We start from the raw sequence: 6000 nt of genomic DNA, 5'->3' as shown, positions 1-6000 counted from the left end.
GGGGAGTTTTGCCCATCATTAGGACCTAGGGGTCAGAGCAGGTATGAGGGGATAGGGGGCATGGCAGGTGTCACACAGGTCTGGGGGAGCAGCAAGGGCTCAGGATGGACTATGGGGTTCAGGGGGCTGAGAGAGCAGCAGGCTCAAGGGCAGGTCAGATCTAGCTTGGGGATGGGGACAGGTTTGGGGGGCATTGGGAGGGGTCACACATGTGGGGAAGAAGCAGAGGGTCAGAGTCCCATGTGTGGGGGCTGAGGGTGGTAGGCACAAGGTGATGTCAGAAGCCCTGGGGGTCAGGGCAGGCTGGGGGGCGCAGGAGGTATGGAGGGTGGTCACACAGGCCTGGGGCATAAGAGAATGTCAAGATGGACTTTGGGGTCGTGGAGGGATGAGGGGGCAGGCACAAGGTGGAGGTCAAATCCAGCCTTGGGTTGAGGTTAAGGCTGAGGGTTAGCAAGACCAGGGCAGGGGGTGATAACAGGTGGTGGGGCAGCAAGGGTCAGGATCCTAGGGAGGCCAGTGGGTGCTGGGGAGTGACAAGCACAAGGAGGGGGTCAGATCTCACCAGGGCTCGGGAGTGGGGGCAAGGCAGCCCTAGGGACATGTCACCACCAGGGGAGCAGAGGTTGACCTACCCTCTGCCCCAGGATGCCCCAGAGAGGAGGTGCAGGTATGACATCCATGTACCCCCTAGTTCTTCACCTTCTCTCCAGCCTCCGTCTTACACACCCATGAGCAATCTCACCCCCCAAACCACTCTCATTCCCCTGAGGGAGGCTGCAAGGGCACCTCAGCACCCCCAACGCGCCCCCACTCCATCCCTACCACCTGGAATGGGCTAGGCCCCTGGTAAGGAGCTGATGCAACATGGGTATCGTGAGAAACAACTCGGGCACCTCAAAAGCCCTCATGACACACAGTCCACTCTCACCTTCCAAGGCCAAGCTGCCAACACAGTTGGGAAAACAGCCCCCAAAATTAATAAAGACAGGGCTTGTTCTGGTTGGAATGAAGCAATTCCATCACAGTTCACTTGGCTCATTGCAGGCAACGGGGGCAGGACCCAAAGCGCTGTGGGTGTTGCACCCACTCGCTGCAAGGCTGAATCAGCTTTCCAGAAAGCAAACAAGCAGGAGAGGATTGTTGGGAAAGGAAGTGGCCAGGCCTGTCCAAGGGGAGGCAGGCGTGGATTAGCAATGGGGGTGGAGGTTCCTAGAGCTCAATAAAGGATTCGCCAGGGCTGGGAACGCTGGAGGACATCCGTCACCTCCCCTTTACTGCATGACATCGAGCGATTTATGACCGAACTGGAACTGACTAGTTTGGCAAAAGGGATGCAGAGAGGAGCCGACATAGCATCACGGCAAAACTGCTCCTGCAAGGTGATGGGGGAAGTTGTGTTATTTTAAAATTGCTAATTTATCATACTTTGTTAAGTCAGTGCAGCAAATGGCTTTGGGAGTGCTGCCTGCTTGTGCAAGCTGCTTTTCCTGTGCTTTAATCTGTTTTTTTTACAGTACAAGAGCCACTCCGGTTTCAGCTCCTGCTCTGTAAGGCACATTTTCAGCACGACCAGTGGCAGGAATTTGTAACATAAATAATTAGATAAATAGTGTTTTGTGCCTGTGTTGGGCTGTGGGTTTTTGGTTTTTTTTTAAGAAAAAATCCTGGAGTAAATATTCCATCAGCTGGTAGCTAATTACAGCCATTTAGGGAACGTTAATTAGGACCACTTGCAGTGAACATTGTTCAAGGAGGTTTAAATTTCATTTGTGCATTTCAGTTTGATTTTGGGTGGAGAGAGGAGAATTTGTGGGGACTTTTACACCCAATAAAGGGACTGATTTACTAAACCCCCCAGCTCTTCTGGACTCCCCTTCACAGCCCTTAGAAACACCCTAGGACACAAACACAAACAAAGGGAGCAGTTCTCCCCCTCAGAGTGCCGGGCAGGAACTGGACACCAGTAACACCCAATCTATGGTACTGTACCCCACCTTTGTGTTTTAGGGGAGATGGAGGACACTTCAGTCTAATTTTTCCTGTGCTTTTTGGACAGTGCTGGATGAGGCACTTCTTCCTCCTTCTCCATGCATTGCCAGGGACTGCAATGGCAGGTATCACAATGCCATCAGTATTTCCATGTAAGCCACCAGAAGAAACTTTTGCTGTCATAGAATTACAGAATGGTTTGTGTTGGAAGGGACCCCAAAGCCCATCACATCCCACCTCCTACCATGGGCAGAGACATCTTCCACCAGACCTAGTTGCTCTAAGCCCCATCCAACCTGGCCTTGGACACTTTCAGGGATGGGGCAACCAGCCACAACCTCTGTCATTTCCCAATGGTTGTTTGCTCACTGTCATTTTCACTGAAATCACAGACCAATGCCCCTCTTCTCCTTCCTTCTGGCAGGACCAAATTCCCAGGGAGAACCTCCTGAAGAATCCACTGCAGCCAGGAATGTTTTCCAAGACATCCCTTGAGGTACCACTGAGTTCCAGGCCTGTCAGAGGACCTGTGGCCACAGTCCTGGGCTCTGCCAGGAACAGGAGCTGGTGACATCTGATAAGGAACAGATAGACTGAGGTTGCGCCATCCTCCTCCTGACTCCCCCTCTCCTGCCCTGCATTCCTCTTAATGAGAGATTAGAGGAATAATCTCTTAAATAAGAGATTTCTCTTCTCACTTTCAAATTCAGGACTGGGGCTCATCCACTTCAGCACATTCTGGAAAGGCAGCCCTTGTGTTTTGCAGTCCAAGGGCTCTGCTCCTGGATGTCCAGCAGCTCATCCTCTGCTGTAGTCATATCCTTCCTGACGCTCATCTGCTGCACACTGAACTGTGGTCCTCTCCACCTTCATCCTCTGAGAAACAACTCAGAGCAACACTTCCAGATGAAGTTTCCTTTCCAAGATGCCAAAATTGCACCTCACACCAGACATGGCAGCTGGTCCCTTTATGGCACAGAGAGGGAAGGAATCAACAAGTTTCAACTGTATTTCTGGCTGTAAGCAGGAATTTCAGAGCAGCCTTTAAGGATTCCACTTACTGTCAGCAGAGTAGAGGTAGGTACAAGGGATTTTAGACAACTTTGTCAGATAACAGTAGGAAGGAAGTTACTGGATAAATTTCCCAGTGATCAGTGATCTCAGAACTTTCTCTTCCTACACTCCATCAGGACACAGCTCTGAAAGGGGATGCACTGCACAGCCCAGCCTGGTACAACACTTCCAACTGTGCTGTGCCAGAGCATCTGAGATTGGGCTCCCTGGAACAGCAAAGATCTCTCAGGTAAAAATATAATTATCACTGTTGACACATCACACTTGGACTATTTTTTTATTATCTTCTCTGCCTGGGAGCTGATCCCCCAGGTTTGGACTCAGCAGAGAATTGGTGGACTGTTTGTTTTTTTTAATTGTTAGGTGTGGGTTGGTTTTCTTTTGTTGGTTTTCTTTAAAATAAGAAAAGCCAACTTATAGGAATGTGCTTCTGGTCAGAAACAGTCAGTTTGTTTCTGTTCTTACAGGAAAGGTTTGCTCTTCGAAGTGGTTGGAATGTGGAAATAGTTCATCACTTCCTACAGGAAATTTTTTGATCCAATTAAAAATTCTAATGTCAACTTCCAAGACACTACTTCTAAAAGCTTATAAAGCTTCAAAACTAAAGGTTTTGAGGTATAAGGTTAGAAATCAAGACACTGTTGACCTCAATTTGATTTCCCCATTGTATTACAGTTAGGGAGCAATTTCTGTGTGTTTCATGTTCTGGCCCAGCAAGAGAAAAGACTATTTGGGCTTCCAAGAATTCTCATGCAGGAAAACTCCTCCTTCCAACCCACACCTGGAGTGATGTATGAAACTATTCTGTTTTCTTTAACTTTTTCAGAGGCCCTGAGCTCTGGTCCCCATCCTCCTTTCAGAGGAGCTGGTTATGAGCAACAGAGTATGTACATGGCTGACCAAATATTATCTCATCCATGGGGACAAGCCAGCTCTCCTCCACCACCAGCTCTGCCAAATTGCTCCTGTGCACATCCTGCTCTCCAGTGTTAATGCCTCTGATTGCATTGCTGTGGTAGCTCTCTTCTTATCTCAGCCTCCTCAGATGTCAGTAATATCCCTAGTACACAGCACTTGTATCATGTTTTGAAGAACAACTCCACTGCCACAGCCATTTTCTTTGTCCCTGGATTTGACTGGAGCATGGAGCTCCCCTCCACAGGCACAGGACACTCAACAAAACAGCAGCAAGTTTTGCTTGCACCCTGCCTTCACACCATAGCCTCTCTGCTAACCCACAGGTTAGGTTAGACCAAAATTGGGTAAGATTTTTTAGAGATTTTAACAGAGAAGATAACAAATTCCTTCTGCCTTCAATTTTGAAAAGATAAAATGTCAGAAGTCAAGATTCTGATCTTTTTAATGTGTTTTTGGTGACTTTTCTTTGTCTCTGCTTTCCAGGCTTGTGGAATACACTAACTGCATTTTCCCAAGCATTTCTGTACTGCCACAAGGTCTGGAAATCTACTGATACAAGGTACACAAAAGAAGAGCTGAGATTCCTCAGTGATACTTTGACACAGGCAGCTGAGGACTGGAGAAAAACAACAAATAGCCTGAACCTTTAAAAGGTAAAAGTTGGCATGAGTGATCTCAAATCCAAATATTTTACAACACTGGGGGGGAAAAAACCCCAACCAAAACCCACAAGAAGAATACAACACTCAACAGGCTTTTTAAGATTTTAGCAACAGGGGATGATGTCAGCTCCAGGAATCACATCCTGAAGAGGTCCAACCGTTGTCTGCAAAAAAGGTTCTGTTAGACCTAATGAGGCACAAGCTGCCAATGAAGATTTTTCTAGGCTTGGGGCATTGAAAACATGTCACTCTTGTGCAGATTCTTGCCTATTAAGGGTAGGGTTTCTGCCACACTAAGAACGTTAGTGTCTTTGCTCATTTTCCTTAGGGAGAAAACTGGTATTTGAGTACCTCAAAGATAACATGCCATTGCCTGACTCCTTCCTGAGGCCATTCCGAGAGCCTCCACCCTCCCACACAATGGAGTTTATCTCTGAAGTTGTTCCTGCCCCTCCCTCTGTCTACACCTTCAGGTAACCCACTGGGGAGGCTTTGATACCCAAACCCAGTAGGAAAGCATCCAGGTCTCTCAGCCTGCAAAGAAGCATCAAGCCATGTGCAGTCTCAGAGCCCTGATCCAAGACAACGTGTGTCCTGCTGCTGGAGGAGGAAGGCAGCTGTGTGCAGGCACCTGGAATTGTGCAGTCACCTGCAACAGTTCAGCCGAGGGAACAAAATCTCACAAGTAGGAAAGGAACACCTCTGCGATCCCAAAGCACACAGTACTGGAAACATCTGCTAGTTCTGCAAGCACATGAACCAATGTGATTCTCCTGGAAGTTCCAGCAAATCCTTCCCTGCCCTCGCTCACTCTTGGATTCCCGGAATACAAGAGGACTTTATTTTCAACCTGGTTTGCCACTTGCTTCTCTTTCTCCTGCATAAAATGGGCATAATTGTGGGAAGAGATGGGATGGAGTTGAGCTGCAGGCTGTGGCATGCACTTGCAGAAGCACATCGGAGCACAAAGAAGCACATGGCAGCAGAGAGGCTTGTCTCTGCCTGACCTTGGGGACAGCAGGTGCCACGTGGCAGAGCCCTGCAGAGAGGAGCCTGCCCAAAGCTGACAGACAGGTGAACAGTGCGTGATCCCAGAGAAGGATATGAGGAAAGTGTGTTGCTGATGTGTGAGGTGTGATAGGTCGCTTAGTGAGAATTACCATGGAAGGAAATACTGTGCCTTGAAAACGTGAATAAAACCAGCTCGTTTCTTTGAATAAACAATTCAGATTCCCTGCCGGTCTGATTTCGTGCCTCAGTTGTTACATATAATAACACTCTACCTTAAAGGGCTTTGGAAAGCCTTAATTAGATAAACTGCTCTGAGATTTGAGTAAGAGGAAAATTAAATCAA

The 6000-nt window shown here is 48.1% G+C and overlaps 1 long non-coding RNA gene across 5 annotated transcripts; it reads left to right on the top strand.

Annotated features, from left to right (window-relative positions):
- Positions 1-203: 203 nt before the first annotated feature.
- On the top strand, positions 204-5885 carry LOC107215271. Of its 5 annotated transcripts, none has more exons than XR_004500331.1 (5): positions 204-1382; positions 2417-2590; positions 2703-3069; positions 3183-3295; positions 3893-5885. It is a non-coding gene; the product is annotated as an uncharacterized LOC107215271 (long non-coding RNA). The 5 variants fall into 5 exon arrangements; XR_004500332.1 differs by lacking the exon at positions 204-1382 and adding an exon at positions 1389-2117; XR_004500333.1 differs by lacking the exon at positions 204-1382 and having other exon boundaries at positions 1389-2590; positions 3893-4307; positions 4468-5885.
- Positions 5886-6000: the final 115 nt, after the last annotated feature.

The sequence above is a fragment of the Parus major genome, chromosome 27, assembly GCF_001522545.3.
Source record: "Parus major isolate Abel chromosome 27, Parus_major1.1, whole genome shotgun sequence".
Lineage (NCBI taxonomy): Eukaryota > Metazoa > Chordata > Aves > Passeriformes > Paridae > Parus > Parus major.
This window is presented reverse-complemented; position numbering and strand designations above follow the sequence as displayed.